The sequence below is a fragment of the Pogona vitticeps genome, chromosome 1, assembly GCF_051106095.1.
Source record: "Pogona vitticeps strain Pit_001003342236 chromosome 1, PviZW2.1, whole genome shotgun sequence".
NCBI lineage: Eukaryota > Metazoa > Chordata > Lepidosauria > Squamata > Agamidae > Pogona > Pogona vitticeps.
The window spans coordinates 756019-768820 of NC_135783.1; the positions used below are offsets into that span (position 1 = coordinate 756019).

The window sequence follows — 12802 nt, forward strand, 5'->3', positions numbered from 1 at the left end:
CATCTCCCACCCACCCCCAATACAGAAAAGAGGGCAGGTGGCCCTACACCCCTGTAAGGGGTCTCCTCTGCTTTCCAGAAACAGACACCACGTCACCCTTTCCCTAGACTATGGCCGACGCATCGAGTCTGCGCTAAGCCTCCTGCACGCCTTCCTCCCTGACAAAGCGGGTGATGGGGGAGAAAAGGGCGCTGGGGATTTTTCACTGTACCCCCAAAAATGACACAGAGACAGATGCAGACGAAAGAGAGCAAATGGCAGCGGTCCACCTGGGAAAACACACACACACCCCTCTGGTCGAAGCAGGGCGCTCCCTCCCGCCCACCAGCCATGCGGCACCTTGAAAATGCTTCCTCTCCTCAGCAAGCACAGCAGTGCCCTCGCTCGCTCATTTGCACGCTTGCTCCCCCCCCCTGCATCCCCGCCACCCCAACCCATGCCAAGCCCGGCCCCTTCCGGCCCCACGGCGGCTTCTGGTGTGCTGAGCGAGGCCAGGAAGGGGCCGAGGCGCCCAGGCCGTGGAGCTCCAGGTAGAGAGAGGAAAAGGTCCAGAAGAGAAAGGAGAGGGAGCCTGGCCAGCCTGGCCATCTTGCAGACACCGACACAGCCGGGGGGGGGGGGGAGAGAGAGAAGGGGGGGAGGGAGAGACCTGCTCCCCTGCCCGCCCCCAGCCTCCTTCCTGTCCCAGGATGGAAAGACTGACCGAGCAGCAGCGGCCAAGTCGGGTTCCAGGCCAGCAGGAGGCTCTAAAAATAGCCAGGCTGGGCTCCGTGTCGCTTCCCCCTCCCCATACTCTCCGCAGGAAAAAAAGGCCAGCCCCCTGCCCACGCCGCCAAGCCCTGGGCCCAGGCGAAGCCAACCCGCCGCCAGCAGAGCGCGGGCCCGCCTGGCGCCCCGGCAGAGAGCCGGGCAGACTCTGTGACACCTCACCTCGTGTCCAGCCAGGTGGCTTCGCCGGCCTCCCCTCGCCTGGCCTGGCGGCTGGCCGGGTGCGGTGACCTCACTGCCGCCCAGCGGTCTGCCCGGGCTCAGCTTGCCCCCCCACCTCCATTCCTGCCCGCTCCGTGGCACCCAAATCTGAAGGCGAGTGGGTGGGTGGGGGCCCTCCCACGAGGGGAGAGGAAGGAGCTGCTTCACAGCACGACTCTCGCCCACGCGCCCAAAACCACGCTGCCTCGGCCTGCCAACCACGGCCTGCCCGGGAGGGAGGCGAGAAGCCTTCCCTGCAGCCCACGGAGCCGGAGCCGGACGGAGCGCCAGCCTTCCTCCCCCCCCCCCAGACGGCTGCTCTGGCTGGTAGGGATGCCAGCCACCACCACCACCCACCCCCATCACCCACCACCCCACCCCAGGAAGCTCCGGAGCTCCAAGGCCCAGGCAGCCACCCGAGGTTGGGCTGGTCCCTGAAAGGCCCCAAGCGCGCACGTGCGCACAGGTCACTCTCTCGCTCCTCTCTCGCTCTCTTCACAGAGACAGCGCCACACGCGAGGCAGCAGCCCAGCCTCCAGCCAGAGAGGGCTCCTCGGCCGCCCTCCTCCCGGGAGCCCCATCTGACCCCTCTCCCTTGGAGCCACAGGGGCCGGCTTCTTCCCAGGGCCCTTCGGGAACAAGAACTGCTCGGTCCACGGGAGAGGCTTTGGCCGCCCTGCTGCTGTGCTTCCCTCCCGCATCAGCTGCGCTGGGCGACGGAAGGGCACCCACACACCCCACGCCCACCACTTCTGCCGGCTCTCTGAGTGACAACCCCGCCTGCGTTCTCCTCCCGGGGGGGCAAACTCTCCCGGCGGAGGTGGGTGGGTGGGTGGCAATGGCCTTTCTACAAACAGAAGCTCACTCTGTCCTTCCCGCCCATTCCGCCCACAGCAACAGTGCTCACGTCCAGGGAAAACGGCAACCGCTCGCCTCCCTCAGCCACTGCAGCGCCCGGCAAACTCCGCCAGGAGAAGGACCCAGAGGGGAGGAGAAACCACAGGGGGTGGGTCGCACATGGCCCACACATGTCATTTCCCCCCCCAAAAAAAACATCACCCACCCGCTCTACTAATCGCATCTTTCCTCCCTTGATTCGGAACAGACAGGAAGATAACCGGGCTGCAACGCAGTTCTGTGGGTCGCAGTTCTGTGGGTCACTCGCCAGCCCTGGGAGACAGAGGCTGGCCTTACGGGAGGAAAAGGTCACCTTTTCCCCTTCTGAGGTTGAGCAACTCTTTTCGCATCTGGGTCTTTCTGGGAAGATTACCAACCAGAGGCGGTGAGGTAAATGTCCCAGATCTGCAACCCTGATTTGAACCAAGTCAGGCAACTCCCCGGGTCGGGAGGGGGGGGGGAACGGACCGGACCCACTCCCCTCGGCTGCCCCTGCTAATGGACCCTCACGCTCAGCAGCTGATGCAGCCACAGCTAATCCGTGGTTGTGGCGGACGGTGGCAAGAGGGACAGCGACCGAAAAAGGAGTCCGACAGACCCCCCCCCGCCACACGCTGCCCCGCCCTGGTACGGAAATCCATTTCTTACCACGGCTGGGCTCACATTTTCAGACTCCCTTTCCATCAACACCTCTTCACAGCAGCAGGATCTACCTGGCACCTTCTTCTACAGGGAAGGCGGCTCCACGTGGCCTCCGCCACCGCCTCCCAGTCCTCCCTGGCCCTGTCACTTTTCCCTTGCCTAACCCTCTCCCAGGCCCCTCCTCTCACCCATTTCCTGCTTCCGATGTATTTGGGTCTTGTTCCATTGTTTGCTATGCATCCCTTACCTCTCTCTCATTTGACACTCAGGCCAGCCCACCCCCACCCACCCCTCCCTCCCTCCCTCCCTCCGACTGCTGCTGACCCCTGTGGACACCTGTGCTGACTCTTGACCTCTTCAGAGGAAGTGCGGGGGGGGGGCAGGGGCAGAGAGATGATCCTTGCCTACTTAGGCCAGTGAATGAGGTGATCAGGAGGCTTTCAAGATTTACTATTTGCTGTGTCAGGTCTGCATTTTTTTTAAAAAAGCCAGAGAAAGAGGGAAGTGACTAAGGCTGAACTCTGTCCCTTTCCTTCTTTTCTCTGTGCAATTCCTACAGTACAAAGACTAACAAGGCTTTGCAAGATTCTTCTCTGATTCAAAGCAGAAGTTCCCATTTCGAGCAGCTGGAGAGAAAGTCTTTGGTAAAAAAAAAAAAACTCGGTATCTTCTGCTAGCTGAACCTCTGCCCATCAGCTGCCAAGCAGAGCTCGCTGCCAGGTAGCTGCGCATCAGGTTGCAGCTGCCCAGATGTGAGCAAGGGAGCATATTTATGCGCCATGTGCATGTGTCTACATACTGCAATGTTGTTATGAACTTCAGGGTTACCACGGCGCCACTGGCAGTAAGGCCAGAAGGGAAGTGCCACCGAGGGCCTGTTGTGGCATCCGGAAGGCTTGTCAGAAAGATATTTGCCGGGCCAGGCTCTTGACGAAGCACACAGGAGCAAGGCAGAGATGCCCAAAGGGCCACGGTGGAGTACCAAAACGGGGGTGGGGTGGGGGGGGAGAGAGAGAGAATCCGTTCCAAAAGGACTCTGGAGTCGCAGGTGTTCCAGTAGAGGGAACAGATGAGACCACCATGCGTGGCACCTCCAGCGCTGCCAGGGCAACCCAGGGGTAGCCCCGGGCAGAGCAAAACAGAGAGGTACGACCGCTTCCTTTTAATTGCTGGGCACCCTACATCTGTGCGAAAAAACCCCAAGCATCACAGCTGCTTTCTTTGCCACTGCGTCCCACCGTGAGCTCACGTCAAGCCTGCCTTCTAGCAAGGCACCTAGACTCTTTTCACGCGTACCTCTGCCGGGCCGGCGGTTGCTCACCTCACATTTGTGTGTCTGTTTTTTTCCTGCTTCATTGGAGATCTTTACAGTTCAGTTTGTTTGCTTTGGCCAAACCCTCCATCAGGAGCCCTGGCCCTGTCTTCCGAAACATTAGTTACCCCTTCCAGTTTGGTGTCATCTCCAAATGTGAGGACCCCCACCCCAAAGCCTTCATCCAAAAACAGGGCTGAAAACGGAACCCTGCCGCTTCCCATTTCCCGCTTTCCTCCAGGGTGGCGAGAAGCCCTCTCTGAGCATGGACGGTTATCTCCCAACCCACCTCTCCCAACGGCATCTCACCTGCATCCTTAAGAGACTGGCTACAAGAATACCAATTTCTCAGACTTTTTTCTTTCTTTTCAAAATTCATATGCTTTGTTCTGCCCTGCTCTTCCAGGGCTGTTTATATTAATGCAACAACAATAACAGCACAAATGCAAAACACAGACTCTAATTATAATAAACATCATAGCAGCTGCTAAAAGAACTGAACCTTAAAATAGCCTGAAAGCAGAAAATGGTCTTTTCCGGCATGAAAAGAGAGCGATCTTTGTGCCAAAGGTGGTTTCCCTCGCCCCCCCCCCCGCAAGGTGAGCGGCCCTAGTCCTGCCCTCTCCTCACCAGTCTTCATGCCCCCTTGGATCAGACTATGGGGGGAGGGAGGGGAATCATCTGTCAGAGAGCTTCCATACCTGACTGGAAGGCAGGAGCAGGCTGGAGGTGGGGTGGGTGGGAAAACGCAGGTGGTCCCCTCTGCATGTTTCACGCTACTGCTGCAACGTGTACAGCCACTGCATCTGTGGAACTGCACGCAGAATCATCTCGGGGGGGGGCTGCCAGGCTTGGACTGCTCCAAATGGGCAGGAGCCATTGCCCCCTCACCCTTTTAGCCCAGGATGCTCAAGAAGGACCGGCAGCTCTGCTTCCCAGCATCTTCAGCCAGTGTCCTCCCCTCCCCTGATTGCACTGAGAGATCAGAAGTGAATCAAACACCATCATGTGCAAACCTCCCAAGCTACCTCTGCACAATGCAGCTGACACAATGTCTGTGCCCCACATTCTGTCAAAAAATGAGGCACACTGTAGAGTAAGATGGGGAACCCTCGCCCGCCATGAAGGAAACCCACTCGTTCTGCAACCTCTTCACAGCAGTTGGCTGAACTGAGTTTGCATCTTTGACTTAAAACGTCCAGTGCCAATTCCAGAGGGGAGCAGGTGGGGATCCTCACAGAGCAAAAACCCAGAGGAGCAGAACTAGCTCCGGGTGGAACCTTCTGGCAACCAGAAACCTCCAGATCAGACACAGGCCGTGCAAACGTCCAGGTCTACAACCTCTCGGTGGCGGCGGTTCGGATCCCACCTTCCGGATGCTCAACCGACCAAGAAGCACCAGGCCCTGAGCGTGCTCTGGTTTAAGCAACAGGTAAAGCATGGCTCCGTATGAACGTGGTCAGATCCTGCTTTTAACAGGCAGAGACCCAGCATGCCAGCTTTAGGGGTTAGTCTGCTGTTTCCATTGAAGCATTATTACAGTATTTACGTTTCCAAGAACGCTTACAATATTGCCCCTTCGGCTCCCTGTCTAAGAACGAGGCAAGATGCAAAGTTTTGCAAAACACACAGATACAGCATAGAGATACCGAAGAAATTCACATCAGACTGTCTGTGCCTCCTTTTGCTTGGCCTTTTGCTCCTCCTTTGCAGGGTCCCCAGGTCGAAAACCTCCCCTTCCGGCCAGGAGCCTTTTGCCACACTGCAGCCATGAATGCCATGCGCATCACCATCCTCAACCCCGAGCCGTGGGACGCCACGGAGGACCAGGGGAAATCCTTCCAAAGGACTGGATGCGGGGGGGGGGGGGGGAGAGAGAGAGCCACCCAGCTGCCACACATTTTCCTGAAACCCCCTACAGCCGCAATCCTGCTCCTGGATTAAGCTGAACTGCCCTCCTATCTTTTGCCTTCTTTAAAAGCAAGCAGAAGGAGGGAAGTGAAACCGACTGCTTTCCAGAACTGCAGTGACCAATTAATGCTCTTCTTGATGACCCACAAACCAGGCCTCCCCACCCCCACCCCGCAACGGCTTGCAAATGGACACGTGAGTCCTTTCCAGAAACAACACAGAGCAAGGAAGGACGCCTGACTTCCGGCTGAGGCCCCACGCGCGCGTGCGCGTACAGCCACTTCTCCAGATTTCCTTAGAGAGCAAGAGATCAGCAGGAAGCAAAGTGGAGAAAGGGGGGAGAGAGATAGAGAGGGTGGGGGGGCGGTTAAGTAAAGCAGAGGCCGCCCTGCACAAAAGTAATTCCAAAAAAACAGAAAGCAGGCCCTGGTGCCTTGGGTCACCGCGCAGCCCATCAAGGGACCAGGTGCAGGATCGGAAGGCGGCCAGCAGCAGGCGGGAGGATGTGGAAGGGCATGGAAGGAAGAGGGGCAACTGGACCGCCTGGGTGCCCGTCACACCCCAGCAGCCCCTCCCCCCCCGATAGCCTGGGCACCTCCTCAAGGCTCATGTGAACCCTTTCGAAGACCCCCTTGGCTGGGGGCGCCAGCTCTGAGTTTCGGCTTCCTTGGCCAGAGACAGATAGGAAGGGAACCTCCAGCATCAAGACGAGGCGCCGGCCCCTCTCTCTCCCTGGGGCACAGACTGGGCAAGGAAGAGCCCTTTCTTGGCACGACCCCCCACCTGGCTCTTCCAAGGAGAACCCGCGCTGACGAAGGTCCAGAAAAGGGCCCCGGGCAGCCCTGTTCCCACCCCACATGCCGGCCCCCCTGATCCTGCCCTCGCTGGCTAATTCCACAGCCCCCCCCGCCCCGTGTGCACACGGCCTCTTCCCCTTCCTCCTGCTCCTCCTCCACCCTTTGGGGGTGATTCAGATAGAGGGCTCACCCCCCCCTTGCAACACACACTCCCCCAGACACTGCAGAGGAGACACTGAGCACAGGCCGCAGCAGGAGGAGGGAGCCAAGAGAGAGAAAGGGTGGCCGCCCTGAGTCACACCTGTCCCTTCGGGCCGGCCGGCAGGCCATGGCGGGTGCTGACTCAGCCCCAAGAAGGTTCTGCCGGGAGCGAAAAGGGGCAGCAGGAAGGAGACTGGCACCCCTTGCGCCCGAGCTCTCCAAGGAGGGGTGGACCAGCTCTGTAATAAACTCGTACCCTCAGGTCATCAAAAATTAGGAATCCATCCTTCAAGACGTCAGAGAGCCAACAGTGGGCCAAGTATCTGGATGGGGGCATGCTTCCTCTCCCTCCCCCACTCCGCTCCAGGTGCAGAGGAGCAGGTCCCGACAACCATGCCCTCTTGGGGGGCAGGTGGGGAAACAGTGGAGGGCAACCCCCACCCCCAACCCACCCCCAAGGCAGCAGCCCTGGCGCTCCCTGCTCGGCACTGGCAGGCAGCCGTCCTGGGCCCTCCGCCAGGGGTGGCAACCCATTGCCACAGAGCGGCATGCGATCAGCACCCGGGCCCCGAGGCACAGAGAAGCCAAGCCAGCCCGCAAAGAGAAGGAGGGAATACCGCCGCCACGTGGTCTGGCTTCAGGGTGATGCCAGGCTGACACAGCCACCTCTCCTTCTTTTCCACCCGTGCAGGAACACAGACGCTTCCACAGCTGAGCTGCCGCCGTGAACCTCCATGGCAAGTCTGTCCAACAGGAACATCATCCTGGCCGGCCGAGAACTTCCTAAAGTCTTCCTAGAAACCTTTCAAAAACTCCCCAGGCACGAGGGTTCCTCTCTGGGGGTGCCCGAGCACCCTCGCTCGCCCTCGTGCGCCCCTTCCTTTCAACCCACCAAAGAGGAGGGAGGGGCTTTCCCACAGTGCCTTGAAAAGGCAAAATAAAAACCCTCCAAAGCCGCTGCCACCGCCTGGGACGAGGGTTCACCCGCCGCCACCCACAGTCTTCGCTGCAGATGCCACTCTACGTGGTGCCCAGAGAAGCGCCACACGAAGCGGCCCCAAACAGGGATGCTCCGGCACACACCCCGCTCCCTGTCTGGAGCAGCCGCGCGTTGCTGAAAAGACCGACCGCTGCCTCGGCCAAACGCTTGGCCCGGGTGCAGTCAGATCTGCCCTCTTCCAGGACATCCTGGCTCTGCCCTCCTTCTGCCGGACACCACGATGGGCCAGCGACCAAGGGTTCGCCAAGCACCTCCTTGTGAGAAAGAGCAACCAGGCCACAGGTGCCTTTCTGCAGGCCCATTCATGCTCAAAGGACTTCTTCAGAGGCGCCAGGAAGTGCTGGGAAGGCCGTTCACACCTCTGGCAAATCATCCCTCCTGTTCTGCCCAACGATTTGAAGGGAAATTCAGCAAAGGATGGGAAGGTGGGCAGAAGCTCAGGCTTCGGCCGTCGACCTTGCTGGCGGCAATGCAGCTCTGCCATGGCCGGACACCAGGAAAGGTTTCGGCCGGTGGGCCCCTTCGGTCCTTTCGGCAAACCCAGGAAGGCACTGAGCGGAAGGGGTGACCCTGGCACAGCGGAAACCAACGATCGGGACGGCTCTGCTGCAAACAGCGGCCCAGCGAGGATGGGCGAGCAGGAGGGCTCCTTTGTCCGAGGTGGTGGCCACGAGGCACAGGCTCTCCTGGATACCCCTGCACGTCCTCTGGAAGGGGAAACCTGGCCGGTCCGAAGAGACCAGGCGTCCCCTCCCTCGGCCGGGGAGGGGAGTAGCCGGCACACACACCCCCCCCCAAAAGAATAAAACAGCCTTCGGCCCTGGCGGAGGCAAAGGTTGCCAGCCGTTCCCCGTGGCCAGCCCGGGTCTGCTTCTGCGGTGCAGCCCGCTCGATGAAGCGCCCCCCCCCCCCCCCGGGCATGCCCGGATGGAGAAGGAAGGCGGGCGGGCGCAACCGGCTCTCGGGGCTGCCTCCTCTCCGCAGTCTCGCGGCAGCAGCAGCAGCAGCGCAATGGCCTGAACTAACCTCGCCGCCGCCGCTGCGCTCTGTTGCGCTGCGCTCGCTGGCTCGGCCACCCCGCTCCCCTTTCCTTCCTGCCTGCCTTCCTGCCTCCGAGGAGGAGCTCTCTCGGCAGAGCAGGCCTGCCCTGGATTAGAAGAAGGGCGGGCCGGCGGGCGGGCAGGCGGCTGGCCTTCCCGGCAGGTGGAGAGGTCAGGAGGTCCCTTGCTGAGGTCGCAACCTGTCTGTCCTCCACTGGCCTGGGGCTGGGAAAGGCCCTGCCGAGCAATCCCCGCTGCCTCCCCCCCCCCGCACACGCACACGGACACACGCACACACAGAGCGCGCCTTTCCGTCGTCGCTAAGTGGAGGGAGACCGGCGGCGGCAGCGCAGGAGCTGGACCAGGCCAGGCCCCTCCTCAACCCGAGGAACGTGGCCTCTTTTTGGGGTGGGGGCGGCCAACTGCAGGAGAATCCTCCCCGAGAGGAGGGTCTCCGCCCTGCAGAGGAGGCTTGCACGGCGTGACCAAAAGATGGGACCCGGCCAAGTTGCCGGATGCGCGCATTCCTTCCTGCCTTCTCGGGAGGCATCTCCCCCTCCTCTCTTCTTTCCCGGGACGAGCCTTCTAAGGCGCTGCGAAACGGAGCCAGGACGGAATCCGAGGGATGCAGCCCCACCCAGAAATCTAAGCCGGGTGCCCTGAGGGAGGGGGCCTGAGAACCCCCTCCCACCAACCCCCCCAAACACCCGCCCCTCCCTCTTGCTGGAGAATCCCTCCAGGCAAGGCGCGCGCCCCCCTCCCCTTCTCTCCCCCTAAATGTTTTCAGCCCTCTAATTGGGAGGAGAAAAGGCGCCTGCTAGGATTTTTCCAGCTGACCCGGCAGGCGAGGGGTTATTGGGGGCCAGGACCCCCCCCCCGCCCCAGCGCACAAAAGGTCAGACCCCCTCCCCGCAACTGTCAGGACCTTTCAAAGCTGCTGGGCCTGAAGAATCGGCTTGAAGAGGTTTAGCCAAAACACTCCCCCTGGGCAGGCGGCGTGGCAGGGCAGGTGGGCAGAGGTGCCCACAGGGACAGCCCTCCTACTCCAGGCACGGCTGGGGGGGGGCGTTCCCTCTCTTCCCCCCCCCCCAGCCGGTGCTCCTCCTGGGGGCCGAAGAGGTCCCGTCCCAGATCTCTGTCCGGCCAGGAGGAGGAGAAGCCGCCGCTCAGGAACCGACGGGGGCCTTTGCCGCCCCCCCCCCGGTGTTGCCCGGGTCCCTGAAATAGTTTGACACCATGGATCCCGGGGTGGGGGGTGGGGGTCTCCCTCGTTCGCTGGCCCTGGTGAGAGGGAGGCCGGCCACACGGCCTCCCCCCTCCCGGCCACAGAGAAGCCCCTCCGTCTGCCCGCCTGGGGACACCTGCAAGGTAAGGGGCCGGCCCCACAGGGGAACACCCACCCCACCGACCCCTCCCTCCACAAAGAGGAGAGGCGCTTCCCCCCCCCCGCGCGCGACCTGGAAGGCAAGCAGGACGGTGGGCAGCGGGCAGCTGGGCAGAAGGAAAGGCTCAGGGCTGCCCGGCCCCTCCTCTGCCCCCCCTTTGCCCCCTCCCGCATCGGGGCTGCACCAGTTCAGCGGGTCAGGCTGGCACCGGGCGGACGGCAGCAACCAAGCAGCGCCCCCCCCCACCCGCGCGCTCGCTCACGCTGGTGGAGGAGGAGGAGGAGGCTCCGTGTAGCGGGGGGAGGGAGGGAGGGGGGAGGGAGGAGCCGTCAGCCTGGCACCGTGCCAGTCCGGGGCTGCGAAGCACGCAACTGCGGGGGGGGGGAGAGAGAGAGGAAGGAAGGAGAGGGCTGGCATGGAAAATCCGCGGGAGGGGCCGCTGCGTTAGGGAGAGGGCAGCTCGGGGGGGGGGCCTCGTCCCCGCAAAGCACGTCCTGAGCAAGGGGGGGGCCTGCGGGCGGGCGAGGGAGCGCCCCCGTCCCCGTTTGCCCTTCACCGCCGGCGCTGCCAGGCCATCAAGGACACGGCTGCCCTGACGCCCCCCCCCGGCCCGGAAGGGTGACAGCCCGAGCCCCCCCATCCCCGGGGCCGACCCCCAAGTCGCCGGTGGGGGGGGAGGAGGAGGAGGAGATACGACGGCGAGGGGCGCTGGAAAGCCCGCGGGCAAGCATCATTTCCGCCGCGCGCCCCCCCTTGCCAGGCGGGGAGGGGCAGCGCTGCAGAGGGGCATCCCCTCCTCGTCGTCGTGTCCCCCCCCGACGGACTCGAGCCAGCCACAGGTGTGCCTATGGCGGGGGGGGGGAGGAAGCGAGAGCGGAGGCAGATCCGGGCGCAAACCCCCACCGCCCCCCCCGGCTTTGGCACTGCTCTGCACGTCCCCTCGCTCGGGGAGGGGCCCCCTGGCACGGGAGGAACCCCCAACCCCTCCCGGGGTCATGCCAGGCTGCCATTTTGCCGCTCTCCCCTCCCCTCCCCTCCCCCCCCGCTTGGCAAGCGCAGCCCCCGAGCATTCCGCTTTGCAGGAGAATCTCAGGGGCGGGCGGGGGGGGGGGGAAAGAAGGATGGAAACCCCCGGCAGGTTCCCCCCCCGCGCCCCCCCCGCACACCGGAGGCGCCTTTGCGGAACCTTCGCCACGTCTTTGCACGTCTGCAAACGGGGACACTCGGGTTTTCGAAAACGGAGGAGGGGGGCCCCCGCCGGCCTCGTCGCGCACGCGCGCCCAGATACACACAAGCACTCGCACACGCATACTGTACAGAGGGCGGCGCGCCCGCGCGCCCGCGAGCACGGACCCCCTCGCACCGGGAGCGCGCCGCCGCGCTCTCCTCCTCCTCCTCCTCCCCCCCCCCCGCGGCCAAAAGAGCCGTGAAGTTCAAGTGCAGCCAGCCCCCGGGGGGGGGGGGAAGGGAGAGGGGGGCCCCGTCGCTTGCGCTGCCCCCACCGCGCCGGTCCCCGTGCCAGCCGCCTGGACTTGAGGGGGGGGCAGGAGGGGGGAGGCGGAGGAAGCGCTGCCAGCCTGAGAAAATGCTCTCCCCCCCCGGGGCCAAGGCGGGGGACCTGCCATTGCTCGGCCCTGCCCCGAAATGCAACAAGCGCCCGCGGGGGGGGGTGTGCGGTGGGGGGGGAGAGGAACCCTGCAAAATGCCGTCCCGGGCGGGGGGGGGGCTCGACTCTGCCGGGATGCCCGCCCCAGCCTCGCCTGTCAAGGCAGCGCCCCCCCCTCCCTCCCCATCGCGGGCGCGCGCAGAGCAGAGGGGCCCTGGCCCCGAGGATGCCCCCCCCGCCCTTGGCACCGCGGTGCCCCCTCCCTGCTGGTGCCTTCGCAAGGGCCCCCCCCGCCTCTTACCTGGAGCCCCCGCGGCGGCGGCGGCGGCGGCGGCGCTTCTGCTGCTTCTGCTTCTGCAGCGGTTGCTGTTGCTGCGGCGGCGGCTGCCTTCCCTCCCGGGGGGGGCCCTCCCTCCCCTGCGCCCCCTCCTCTTCTTCCTCCTCCTCCTCCTCCTTCGCCGCCGCCGCCGCCGCCGCCGCTCTTCTTTCTCCGGCTCCGGCCGCGGCTGTTGGGGCGGCGGGTGTTCCGTGCGGGTGCCTCCGCGGCTCCGCTGCCCGCCCTGCCCGGGAGGAGGAGGAGGAGAGGCCTCGCCCGCCGCCGCCGCCGCCGCCGCCTCCACTGCAGCAACGAAGCCGCTCGGCTCGGCTCGGCTCGGGCTCGGCTCGGCTCGAGTGCGCTCGGACCCCGCCACCGGCCGCCGCCAGGGGGAGCCCGCGAGCGCCCCTCCCCCGGGCCCTAGCGCCGCCGGGTTCCCGCCTCTGGCTAGCCCCGCCAGCCCGGGAATTCCCCCGTGCTTCGCTCGCTCCCGCGACGAGGTTCCCTGCCTGCCTGCCTGCCTGCCTGCCTGCCTGCCTGCCTGCCTGCCTGCCTCGGCGGCGGCCGCCCGCGGGTCCCCCGTGCACGGCCCTGCCTCCGGCCGCCCCGCGCCGTGGGGAGGGAGCGGCCGCATGTTCAGAGGCACTCTTGCCCCGCGGCAGCGGCGCCCCGTCCGCAGGTTGCCGTTTGGCGTTCGCTCTGGAGGGCGGGCAGGGAGAGCCTTTT

At 64.0% G+C, this 12802-nt stretch overlaps 1 protein-coding gene across 1 annotated transcript in view; it reads right to left on the reverse strand.

Annotated features, from left to right (window-relative positions):
- DNMT3A (DNA methyltransferase 3 alpha) overlaps positions 1-12196 on the reverse strand; it is a gene marked incomplete in the record, with an annotated part of 79590 nt that extends 67394 nt beyond the window's left edge. The window contains 1 exon segment of the mRNA XM_078381110.1: positions 12062-12196.
- Between the last annotated feature and the right edge of the window lie 606 nt (positions 12197-12802).